The sequence below is a fragment of the Chiloscyllium plagiosum genome, unplaced genomic scaffold, assembly GCF_037043375.1.
Source record: "Chiloscyllium plagiosum isolate Xiang-an unplaced genomic scaffold, Cpla_swu_hap1 HiC_scaffold_14, whole genome shotgun sequence".
NCBI classification, from domain to species: domain Eukaryota; kingdom Metazoa; phylum Chordata; class Chondrichthyes; order Orectolobiformes; family Hemiscylliidae; genus Chiloscyllium; species Chiloscyllium plagiosum.
The window spans coordinates 59430712-59444150 of record NW_028270152.1 but is presented as its reverse complement, the minus strand read 5'-3'; the positions used below and the strand labels follow the sequence as shown (position 1 = coordinate 59444150).

The 13439-nt window shown below is 43.1% G+C and overlaps 1 protein-coding gene across 10 annotated transcripts in view; it reads left to right on the top strand.

Moving 5' to 3' along the window:
* Nucleotides 1-5998: 5998 nt before the first annotated feature.
* The window catches only part of chl1b (cell adhesion molecule L1-like b), a 900313-nt gene continuing 892872 nt past the window's right edge, over nucleotides 5999-13439 (top strand). For 4 of the 10 annotated variants that reach the window (XM_087994484.1, XM_087994483.1, XM_087994485.1 and 1 more), the window contains exon 1: nucleotides 5999-6051. The gene's annotated coding sequence lies outside the window, so the exon portion shown is untranslated. Of the gene's footprint in view, nucleotides 6052-6816; nucleotides 6965-13439 lie in introns of those variants that run through there. The other 6 variants (XM_087994481.1, XM_087994482.1, XM_043708383.2 and 3 more) reach the window with 4 other exon arrangements.

Here is a 13439-nt window from a genome sequence, read left to right as displayed (position 1 = left end):
CCAATACTCAGTAAGCACTGGACAGTCGACCTAATTTAGCTTTGGGCTCAAGTCCTTGTTGTATCTAAGCCAAACAGTAAAAAATAAACCATATTTTGTGATTTAATGATTAGCTGAATGAAATAAAGCTGCAAGAAAAGTTGTGACAATGAGAAAATACTGAATACAGCACTTTAAGGATTGATGTGAGAACTTCCGTCATGCTTAATAAATTAATTTAAATTCAACAAACTAAAGCGAATTAGTTTCATTTGCAAGTACTAAATTTAATACTTTGACAGTCATCCCATACAAGTGACCAGGGTGCTATAAAGTTAAATAAAATGCATAAAGAGCAGAGTAATGGCAGATCAAACTTAGGGAAGACAAATGTAAGGCATTCTAGCTCAATAGTAAAATCGGTTTGGTGACATTTATAGAGTTTTTTTTCATTTTCTAGATGGATGATCTAAGTAAGGCTTCCTCATCCATATTTATAATGTGATATGTGAGTAAACAGTCGCAAGAAAAGCTACTGAAACCCATGAGAGTACCTCTATTTATACCGTCTTCTGATGGATAACAGAATGAGTACATCTCTGAAATGAAGAATCACGTATGTATCCCGATATACCGCTTAACAAGCAATAACTTATTCAGATTAAAGGAAAACACTTAATTTTTCCTAATTATAACATAATTCTGCACATGTACACTTGCTGTCGTCAGGATTTTGACAGGGTTTTATACCAATATTCAATTTTGAAACCACTGGTGCAAATATTGAGAATGGAACTGTTAAAATATTCTCAAGATGTGAATGTTGCTGACAGTTATTTACCATTCCAATTTGTCCTGAGGAAGTGCTGGGCCATCCTTTTTGAATCTATGTAGTGAAGGTGCTTCCAAATTGATAATCATCCTTTAGCATTGTTATTTGATTCAAAACAGGCTACGCTGTTTCAGGGACCAGTTAAAAGTGGGTCAAATTGTAGGGAGTAGTCAAGCACACCAAACAGGATAAGGATAGTAGATTGGAGGAGAAAGTGAGGACTGCAAATGCTGGAGATCAGAGCTGAAAATGTGTTGCTGGAAAAGCGCAGCAGGTCAGGCAGCATCCAAGGAGCAGGAGAAACGACGTTTTGGGCATGAGCCCTTCTTCAGGAATGAGGAAAGTGTGTCCAGCAGGCTAAGATAAAAGGTAGGGAGGAGGTACTTGGGGGGAGGGGCGTTGGAAATGCGAGAGGTGGAAGGAGGTCAAGGTGAGGGTGATAGGCCGGAGTGGGGGTGGGGGCGGAGAGGTCAGGAAGAAGATTGCAGGTTAGGAAGGTGGTGCTGAGTTCAAGGGATTTGACTGAGACAAGGTGGGGGGAGGGGAAATGAGGAAACTGGAGAAATCTGAGTTCATCCCTTGTGGTTGGAGGGTTCCTAGGTGGAAGATGAGGTGCTCTTCATCCAACCATCGTGTTGCTATGGTCTGGCGATGGAGGAGTCCAAGGACATGCATGTCCTTGGTGGAGTGGGAGGGGGAGTTGAAGTGTTGAGCCATGGGGTGGTTGGGTTGGTTGGTCCGGGTGTCCCAGACGTGTTAGTAGGCGGCCTGTGTCCCCAATATAGAGGAGGCCACATCGGGTGCAGCGGATGCAATAAATGATGTGTGTGGAGGTGCAGGTGAATTTGTGGTGGATAAGGAAGGATCCCTTGGGGCCTTGAAGGAAAGTAAGGGGGGAGGTGTGGGCACAAGTTTTGCATTTCTTGCGGTTGCAGGGGAAGGTGCCGGGAGTGGAGGTTGGGTTGGTGGGGGGTGTGGACCTGACAAGGGAGTCACGGAGGGAGTGGCCTTTTCGGAACGCTGATAGGGGAGGGGAGGGAAATATATCCCTGGTGGTGGGGTCCGTTTGGAGGTGGCGGAAATGACGACGGATGATACGATGTATATAGAGGTTGGTGGAGTGGTAGGTGAGGACCAGTGGGGTTCTGTCCGGGTGGCGATTGGAGGGGCGGGGCTCAAGGGCAGTGGAGCGGGAAGTGGAGGAGATGCGGTGGAGGGCATCGTCGATCACGTCTGGGGGGAAATTGCGGTCTTTGAAGAAGGAGGCCATCTGGGTTGTACGGTATTAGAACTGGTCCTCCTGGGAGCAGATGCGGCGGAGATGAAGGAATTGGGAATATAGGATGGCGTTTTTACAGGGGGCAGGGTGGGAGGAGGTGTAGTCTAGGTAGCTGTGGGAGTCGGTCGGTTTATAGTAAATGTCTGTGTTGATTCAGTCGCCCAAGCTAGAAATGGAAAGGTCTAGGAAGGGGAGGGAGGAGTCTGAGTCGGTCCTGGTGAATTTGAGGTCAGGGTGGAAGGTGTTGGTAAAGTGGATGAACTGTTCAACCTCCTCGTGGGAGCACGGGGCAGTGCCGATACAGTCATTGATGTAGTGGAGGAAAAGGTGGGGGGTGGTGCCAGTGTAGCTGCGGAAGATGGACTGTTCCACATATCCTACGAAGAGACAGGCATAGCTGGGGCCCATGCGGGTGCCCATTGCTACTCTTTTGGTTTGGAGGAAGTGTGAGGATTAGAAAGAGATGTTGTTCAGGGTGAGGACCAGTTCAGTCAGTCGAAGGAGGGTGTCAATGGAAGGGTACTGGTTGGTACGGCGGGAAAGGAAGAAGCGGAGGGCTTTGAGTCCTTCGTGATGGGGGATAGAGGTGTACAGGGACTGGATGTCCATGGTGAAGATAAGGCGTTGGGGACCGGGGAAGCGAAAATCATGGAGGAGGTGGAGGGCGTGGGTGGTGTCCCGAACGTAGGTGGGGAGTTCTTGGACTAAGGGGGACAGGACCGTGTTGAGGTATGCAGAGATGAGTTCGGTGGGGCAGGAGCAGGCTGAGACAATGGGTCGGCCGGGGCAGTCAGGTTTGTGGATTTTGGGCAGGGTAGAAACGGCCGGTGCGGGGTTGTGGGACAATGAAGTTGGAGGCGGTGGATGGGAGATCCCCTGAGGTGATGAGGTTATGGATGGTCTGGGAGATGATGGTTTGGTGGAGGGAGGTGGGGTCATGGTCAAGGGGGCAGTAGGATAGTAGATTGCCTTTCGTAAAGGGCAATAACGAACCAGCTGGATTTTCATCGCAATCTGACATCAATCTTTTATTTCTGGATTTGTTTTTAAACTAAATGCAAGCTTTCAAGTTGCTGTGCGAACATTTAAATTTGCAGTCTCTAAATGCGTGAAATATTAGACCAACTGCATGTACCTGTATTTTTTATGAGTAAGTACTTATAACAAAGCAGTTGCAGTTTTATCCCAGTAGGTGGCATTTAAAGAAGGTCAAATTTTCCAAAAAACTAGCATTTTTTGCCTATTATTTCAAATGAATATTGACAATTGATCTTTCGAATTTAATATAAAATTCACTTTCTGTTTACTTTTAGCCTTTTTTACGCTGCCTGCTATGCTCTGAGCATTATACAAAGATCTCTCTCTTATTCTGGTCAACCCTCTTCTCCCAGTTTGTTTCTTGCCCAAAGATTGTGCTGTCATTTTGTCTCTAATGTTTTGTAATATTGGGTCTAACTTGACACTCCAAATCTTCTTCATGCGTTGCCCCACTCTGTCCTGCTTTGCCCAGTCCTCAGTTTAATCCAACTCACGTTGTGCTTCATACAGCCCTGACTATATGATTCATTTTTTGAATCCAAAATGTTCTGTAGCTCAATTTACCTCACCGTCATGGATTGTGTAACTCTCAGATGATTGCTCCTATCACCATACCCTGGATTCATTCTGTTGCTGTCACTTTCTGCCCTGATGGTGTTTTCTTGCTTGTGATCTCAATTTTAGATATTTTATAATGTTCACTGATGTTATGGTACCACTGAAGCAGGTGAAACTTAAACCTAAGCCTCCTGTACAGAGATAGGAACATTGCCACTGTATCATGTGTTTTCTTCCGGCCTTACTATTGATCATTGTATTTTTGGAAGACGGGAGAGAATGCTGAGAACTATCACGTCAGAGCCTGAGAAATCATCAGAAAGCAGGAAAAGAGAATGGATTTGTTTATACTGGGGAATGAACTGACAATGGTCAGAATGGGGTAATGTCCTGGAAGGAAGATAAGGGCTAACATCAAAAAAATGTGGGTGGCTGATGGGGAGAAAGAAAGGTGTTTGGAAAGAGATGGCACCAACCAAGGACCACAAATTTATAGTTTCATCAGCTGCAAAAAAGCTCAGCACATGGCCCTTTACCACTCTGCCTCCTGCCACACTATGATGCCCATGAAACCCAGTACTCAGCAACATAAATGTAAAAGCTATAAGATAACAAGAGTACAGGAAGAGGAAACTAACATGCAAGTATAGAATCTCTACAATTCAGCCCAATAAATCCACAGTGGCTCTCTGAAGAATCACTCACCTGGACCCTATTATTCTACATTTACCTCTGACTAATGCACATAATCTACACATCCCTGAACACTATGGGCAACTTAGCATGGCAAATTCACCTTACCTGCACATCTCCAGCCAGTGGGCAGAAACCCACACAGACATGGGCACAGTTTACAAACTCCACACAAGCAGTTGCCCAAGGCTGGAATTGAATTCCCAAGGTCCGTGGACCTGTGAGGCAGCAGTCATAACCACTGAGCCACCGTATCACCCAAAGTAGATGAAACTACACAATGTAGAGAAAGATAATGACTGCAAGTGAATTGCAAACAGATACCGGGCTTTTGCAAATTAAACAGAACACCTGAGAGACCCACCAATGTACAAATCAACCAAACTGAAATTTGATGTTATAATCCAATGTCAGATCAAGAAACTGCTTTTGCTGTCACAGATTATGTTCAACCAAATGGCAAAGATGTAATTGAGGACACAAATTAGTTGAATCACATCTTGAGTAAGGAGAGGGCTCAGCAGACCATTGGTTAAGGGCTGGAGTTGACATGAAACTACATGGAGGGGAATGGAGGTTGACAACTCAGTGACAGCGAGCATCAGTCCAAACACGAATATAGACGGTGGGACATTGAACAGGGGAAGAAAGGAGTAACAGCTGTGGTATAAGGTGGTGAATTCTGCCCACAACCTGTCCTTGGACAGAAAGTTAAGAGCACTGCAAGGTTAATGAACATGAAGGCACCATATGGTGAGACCGTGTCAGAATAAATTAGATCAGTGACCGGTTGTACAGTTTGGACCAGCGGCAGTAACTGGCAGCAGTAATTCTCGTCGTGGGATTTATTAATTTGCAAAAGCTTGTGCATGACTGGGGATGTGAATTTCTTGGGAATAGCTTTATCATTGGTGACAAGGGGAATTTCATTAGAAATTGGAAGAGGAGGATAAACCAGCAAGAGTGGGACCAGTAAAAGTGAGATAATTAAACTTGAAGGGGGCTAAAGTGTGGAGGTTGAAGGGAAGAAATGACGGCTGTTGAATTCCCATGGTACATGCGGGAACCGTTCACGAGGAAAGAACGAAATGTTTGTTTTTGCCCCATGAAATAGGTGTGGATGGGGTAATGGTTGAGTCACTGACGTGGAGAGATGCTTGTATATGGAAGGGGTACACTAGGAAGGGGCTATATGTGGTACAGAAAGTGGATTGGGTTCACTGGAATAGAACAAGCTGGGCTGATGGAAGTACAGTCCTGGTGACTGGTGGCTGGGAAGCTCAACATCATGGCACGCAGTTGCAGAGATCAGACCGCGTTTAATAAAAAAACGAGAAATCTCATCAAAGAGGGTTACAAAATGGGATTATAATAGTTTTCTTTTAGTGTAGGGGAATTGGAGAGGACAGCTGCCAGCGGGAAGAGTATGAGTTGTGGTTTCCCGCTGGTAATAGACCGAGAGGGGAGTTAACAAGCTGACCGTGTGTGTGTGTGTGTGTGGGTGGGTGTGTGCCAGGGCTCGGACAGGACTCGAGGTTAAATGACCGAAGATCAAGTCCCCTTCAGGACACGCCCAGCCTTGCCTGACACCTCCCTGACGTGCAAGCCTGTATGCCTTGGCAGAGCGGAATTTGACAGCGTGAGGATGGGTTGCTGCTGAACTGTCTCACAGGTTGGTGCAAACAACAACAAAAAAACCCCGTTAGAATATACTTAAAATTACACACCCCCTATTATTAGCTGCTTGTGTAGACTTGGGATGCAGTGAGAGCAGATAAAGCGACACTTGTTTTCTTTACCTGATGAATGCAAGAACCTTGATTTTTTTTCACCCCCCCCCCCCAATCTCTCCTTAAAACCTAAAACGCGGCTGTTATACTTATGCTTGGGTGTGAAATGCATCCTCGGAAGATTTGTTTTTGTTAAAGAAAAGCCGTCGCCGCGTGTTTTGCGAATATTGTTTAAAAACTGTGATATTTGCTGTGGTGCCTGTGAATAGCGCAGCGAGGAAACCCGGGGTTGGAAGAGGAATAGGTGTGATTGCAAGGGCCGAAAGGTCTGCGGTTTTGCTTGTGTTACACGGGGTTAAAATTCCAGTTGACCGTGCCAGATTTATCTCAAAAGAAAGACGTGACACCAGTATTGGGTATTTGGCATGGGTTTTAACTAATTTAATGCTGCCACTCCAATTGCAATTCTCTTGCTTGCTTTGCTTTTGGCTGCGTCAAATCTAAACACCCCCGTTTATCGAGATACTCCTGAAGCCTTTTCGCTGTTTTTTTTTGGCATGTTGTCATGGATTCCTGCAAATAACTGGCAGTGGCCAACGATTCGAGTCACGGCGAGGTCGCCCCCTCTCTTTGTCCAGCCCGGAGAGAACAGATGAGTCTTTCGCTGGTTGGCAGCAGAGTGGAGCTATTTAGATCATTTTCTTCCTGGCTCTCCCTATTTTTTCTTTCTCTCTCTCTCTGTGTGGGCACCCCTCTCAAGCCACTGATTGATTTGTTTTCTTCGCAAACTGTCGGAGAGAGCCCACACCACCCACATTCGGAGTGGTGTGGATGTGTGCAGACAGCGGTTACAAGGTAAGGTTTATTATCTGAAAGGGGCGTGTACCCATCTCTTTTGCCCCCACCGCTCTGCAATGTCTACACAGCATGGTGAGCATTGGATTGATATGTACAGCAGGCGGTTGCTGCTGGTCTGTCAGCAGACTGGGGGCGATGGTTCATTATTTTTTTTTCAAAGCAGTTGAAATCCTCGTTTAAACGCAACGCCGTGTGACGGTGAAATGGAGCTGGGAAACTTTCTGACCTGCTGTTCCTCAGGCTGGAGTCGGCTCGTACCTACCCACCTGCTGCTGAGAGCTGAACTGGTCGCGAACAGTCAACAGCTGGCTAGACCAGATCACCCTCTCGCTCGTTTTTTTTTATTATTGACTATTATTGTGCTCAGACAGATCGTTAAGGTTTGAGATGGGAGCAATTCTGCTACCCCCCCCCCCCCCCCCCCCACCACCACCATGGATTCAGGCACACATGATCGAAAATGAGGTCAAAAAGGAAGGTTTGTTTGTTTTTGATATGAAAGAGGCTCCCAGTGTTTAATTGCACGGTGAGCAGTTGTTGTGTGCACTGTTGAATTTCAGAGAGCCATGCTGACCCTCCCTTGTTGTGATGTTTAGTGTCACCCAGACTCCTATCAGTCCACTCTCTCGGCTTGGATATTGCCTGTCCAGGCCACACAGTTGTGTCTCAGAAACACCAGAACAGCAGGAGAATCAAAAGTGCACCAGAGCTTATTGAAGCGCCCCATCTGAACGCTGCACGAATGCAAGTGAGCAGTTTGTTGCATAGCAACCTAGCATTCAACACTTGCCTCCCTTTACATCTTTCTTTCTCCCCCTGCAAATCACTGCTAAATTTACAATTCAGTTTTGGACAAGGTGAGATTATTTAAAGTCGTAATTACTTTAAGCAGTTAACCAGGTTGAAGGGTTCATTCCCTTTTAAATCCCTCGGTCGGTTACAACAATTTCTCCGTTTCGTTTACTAGGCAGCTGTACCGCACCACAATGGAAGATGCTATTAACTTGATGAAAATGGAGAAGCCAATTAAAAGGTTTCTTGAGTGAAAGAACGAATAATAGTACCTATTAAGCTCCTCCCCAAACGCCACAAAAAACACGCACTGACTCAGTTAATACATACAGTATTACAGAATTGTAATGGTGCAGAAAGCCCATTTGGCCCATCATACCTGTACCAGTCCTATTTTGTACTGCCAATCTCTTGCCTTTTCCCCCATAAATCTGCACACCATTCCAATTCAGATTGTCATCCAATGCCCTCTGGAATGCCTCAATTGAACTTGCCTTCAGTTCATTGCTAGGGAATGCATTCTATACTCTAACCATTCACTGTGTGAACATTTTTTTTTCTCTCATATCATGTTTGCATCCTTTAAAAGGGAAATAGTCTGTCACAGACAGGAAGAATAAAAGCTACATAATGTAAAAGTCCTTACAGTACTGAGGTGCTTGAGGTTTGAACCTGTGGGCAAATGATATTCTTAGCAGCCACAGAATGTGTTGATAGCTTTCTGAATTCTTAGTGAATGGTTATTTTCCTCATATGTTTTTTTCATTGAGTGCTATTTTTGAGATGCAGAGAGGCACAGAGAGAGACAACAAGAGTCTTTCAATTTTGGCTGTTACCAGTCAGTTCTCCTTCTCTCTTATCTGTTGCTCAAAAACAACTTTTGAAATCTTGTTCAGTATGCATTCATGAGTCTGGCTTCTTCACTGTTCCAAGCTCACTAACTGGTAAGTGAGCTTTTCAGCTCCCCATGTGTGAAATTCTCAAGGTATTAACAGAATGGGTGATGCAAATTTCATACATCAGTTGCCTGGTTTCAACATGCTTCGATTGAAAGTGGTAGTTTCAGTGCAGATAGTTTGTTTACTCTACGTAGGTCTCTCACGGTTTGCTTCATTCTGTGGTCAGGTAATCATTGCCATTATTATTATAAAAGCCAATTTTGTTCACGAACAATCTGATGGAAGTTAACATTCAAAACTCCACAGTTATCATTATTGGAACAAGTTTTTAAAAGTCTCTAAACAGTATGAGCACAAAAATGGTTGGTTATTAGGCCACAATATCTGTTTAATATGGCTAATGGGGCAAATGCTATGAAGACACAAATGACCTAGATGCAGCATTCGGCTCCTCCACCATTTAGGAAGACTGTTGCTGATCTGATTGTGGTATCAATTTTACCTTTCCTGCTTTCCCCCCGGAGCACTTGACTTCAACAAATAGTTGATTCTTCATACTTCTTGAAGTAAGCATTGCAAATCCTATCCAACCTAACTGCTTTTGAGATGCATCTAAATACTATTCTAATATATATGCAAATTTAAACATCAAATGTGTTCAGTTGAAATATTTGTCAAAACCTGAGGCAATTTAGATTCTTAACAAAAAGAAATAAAAACACAAAGGTTTGTTAATGATTTTTCTATTTTTTTGACCTATCACCGTTTCTATTGAGGGGTATATGTCAGTAATGTTAAAATTTGTCACTTTTCTTATAATGTGTTCTGAAGTTGATTTCAAGCTTTTTAAAAATTGTCATGTTTCTATTATTCACAGCGTTATATTTAAATTAAGGATTTTTAGCCAGTTAGATTGTTAGTTGCAGGGAAAAGTCTATCTTCCTAGGCTAAATACATTCTTCAAAACAATCTTTCAAATCTTGTGCTAATTTAAAAAATAGCATTAGAATATGCTCACTGTGTGTGTCAGGACAAGCATGTTTTCCTGGCAAAGGATTTAATGGTGAGAATTATCTACAAGTATGTTTGTACTTTTTCCATTATTTCTCCATACTTCACCCGAACTGGTTGAAATTTAATCTCTTTTTCTCCCTATTCTCCTTGACTCCTTGTCATTTATTTCTGCTCATTATCCTTTATCCTTTATCTAGCAGGTTTTGTGATTCTGCTTCACTGGCCCTGCTACTTGAATGCATTTAAATTGAGAAATAAAATTGCCCTCCTGCTTCTTCCACCTTCATCAGACATCTCCATTCTGAGACAATGCCCTTATCTACTCTTAAAATCTCTGAGCTGACATTGAATATTAGACGGTTTCTTGCACATATGTACACGGGAAGGTAGGTTATAAACTGAAACATATTCTTGCACATGCATTAGTACCTAACATATGCAGTGGGCAATGAAAATTATCATCCTTTAGAAAGGACATAGATTTCTGCACATGTACTGTTTGTTTGCTTACATAGTTAATGTTTCTTTTGAATCTTTGGTGGTGAGAATAATGAAGTATGGTTAAAGAAGGTCTGCAGTACCCAAATTCCCAGTGGATATATCACTTAGTTTGTGGTGACAGTGGGCAGTTTGTGGAGTCTCGCTCCTGGATAATGTTGATGGTTTTTTCCCACATAATTCTGTGGTGAGGAATTATCACCAGGTTGTTCTTTACCAGAATGTGATGTTGAACAGTGGTGGATTCTGGTCCTGTGGATTGATTTAAATCCATTCACATTAGATGTCTTGTTCATGAAAATAAAACTTCTAATAATTGAGCCAGCTACTGCAAACAAGGTTTCCTGGCCCTTAACTTCAGAACTATGAAAAGAAAAGTTTGGATTTCCACTAACAAGCAAATTCGAACTTGTTTTTGTTTAATGTTTTGTTTTCCTTTCCTGCGACCCAGCCAGCAAGTTGTCTTTGCTAACTTAGTCTTTCAGTTTAAAACTCCAGTGAGGTGCATGTGCCATCTTTCAGCCAGCTCTCAAACTTCTGTTGTGCAAAAAGAAAGTGCCAATGCCTGAAAATTACTTTTCACATTCAAATATATAAGAATACAAAGATCTCTTTGAAAAAAGTTTTAAAATGTAGGCCTTTGTCAGACATTTAGTGTAGTTTGAACTCTCGAAGTTTGCTAGTGGCAATGACTCCAGCTTTATTCCATGATTTTTGGCTGTCTTATTGGCAGAAATACTGAGTTGGAGTTGCACGGTGGGACAGCGGAAACTGGAAAGTTCTGCTGTTCAAGTTGCATTTAAGAAAAGTAAATAGAGTTTTGAAATTTCAGAAGTGAGTTCTTTACTTGTAAAATATTGGAAATACTATGTCTTTCTGTGGATGTTTGCTATAATTGGCCAAATGTTAAACTTATGATTAGTGACAATTTAAAACTTTTCATTGGTTAAACCTTTTCAGTAGAATTTTTATTGTTGGTTTATTTTGCGAGAGCATTAAGTTAGAACATAGAACATAGAACAGTACAGCACAGAACAGGCCCTTCAGCCCACGATGTTGTGCTGACCATTGATCCTCACGTATGCACCCTCAAATTTCTGTGACCATATGCATGTCCCAGCAGTCTCTTAAATGTCCCCGACGACCTTGCTTCCACAACTGCTGGCAATGCATTCCATGCTCTTACAACTCTGTGTAAAGAACCCGCCTCTGACATCCCCTCTAAACTTTCCTCCAACCAGTTTAAAACTATGACCCCTCATGTTATCCATTTCTGCCCTGGGAAATAGTCTCTGGCTATTGACTCTATCTATGCCTCTCATTATCTTGTATACCTCAATTAGGTCCCCTCTCCTTCTCCTTTTCTCCAATGAAAAAAGTCCGAGCTCAGTCAACTTCCCTTCATGAGATAAGCCTCCAGTCCAGGCAGCATCCTGGTAAACCTCCTCTAAACCCTCTCCAAAGCATCCACATCTTTCCTATAGTAGGGCGACCAGAACTGGACGCAGTATTCCAAGTGTGGTCTAACCAAAGTTTTATAGAGCTGAAAAAAGATCTCACAACTCTTAAACTCAATCCCCCTGTTAATGAAAGCCAAAACACCATATGCTTTCTTAACAACCCTGTCCACTTGGGTGGCCATTTTAAGGGCTGAAAATGTGTTGCTGGAAAAGTGCTGCAGGTCAGGCAGCATCCAAGGAACAGGAGAATCGACGTTTGGGCATAAACCCTTCTTCCTGAAGAAGGGCTTATGCCCGAAACGTCGATTCTCCTGTTCCCTGGCTGCTGCCTGACCTGCTGCGCTTTTTCAGCAACACATTTTCAGCTCTGATCTCCACCATCTGCAGACCTCACTTTCTCCTGGCCATTTTAAGGGATCTATGTATCTGTACACCAAGATCCCTCTGTTCCTCTGCACTGCCAAGAATCCTATCCTTAATCCTGTACTCAGCTTTCAAATTCGACCTTCCAAAGTGCATCACTTCGCATTTATCCAGGTTGAACTCCATTTGCCACCTCTCAGCCCATCTCTGCATCCTGTCAATGTCCCACTGCAGCCTACAACAGTCCTCTATACTGTCAACAACACCTCCAACCTTTGTGTCATCTGCAAACTTGCTGACCCATCCTTCAATCCCCTCATCCAAGTCATTAATAAAAATAAAAACAGTAGAGGCCAAAGGACAGAGCCCTGTGGAACACCACTCACCACTGACTTCCAGGCAGAATATTTTCCTTCTACTACCACTCGCTGTCATCTGTTGGCCAGCCAATTCTGTATCCAGACAGCTAAGTTCCCCTGTATCCCATTCCTCCTGACCTTTTGAATGAGCCTACCATGGGGAACCTTATCAAATGCCTTGCTGAAGTCCATATACAGCACATCCACAGCTCGACCCTCATCAACCTTTCTAGTCACATCCTCAAAGAACTCGATAAGGTTTGTGAGGCATTAAGTTGAAGGGTGAAAATGCCTTGGCACTTTTTTTTAATCATGCCAGTTTTGGATGCTTGGCTTATAAGAGCAAATAAATCAAAACACATTTCATAATTAATTCTATTACTCAGTGTCAAAATGTGCTAATACACCAGACAGCATGTTTCCTCTTTACTGCTCACTCTTATAGCTACTATTTATTGACATAAGCTGGGGTGGGAGGGGTGGGAAGGGAAAGAACAATTGAATAAGAGTGACGGATGTATATTTAATCTGCATTAGATTTCCTGTAGACTTCATTGTTGTGGTTCTGTTCGCCGAGCTGGAAATTTGTGTTGCAGACATTTCGTCCCCTGTCTAGGTGACATCCTCAGTGCTTGGGAGCCTCCTGTGAAGCACTTCTGTGATCTTTCCTCCAGCATTTATAGTTCTTCAATTTAATCATGCATTGGAAATACCTGTCCAATAACGACACATACTTGTATCATCTGTGACAGGCGGTGCAATTTTCACATCCCTTCTTGAAAATCGTTTCTTGCGTGAAATAAACATTAACATGTTATCTCTGAAATTGAATCTTGAACAATATTATCTTCAGAATATTCAACCCTGGGCAGGAAATTTCAGTTGAAAGCTGCATAAGATTGACAGTGTTTTGATAGTATACAAGTTTGTGGAAACAGTTGTTCATGTCATGCATATATGTTCAATCATGCAACAGTCTATGCATTTTTGTGCAAAGATTTGAGTCATTCACTGAGTTTTCTTTCTACACTTAAAGGAGGTGGACACACCTGAGCAAGTTGTATGTATTCACAGGTTTCCACAAAGG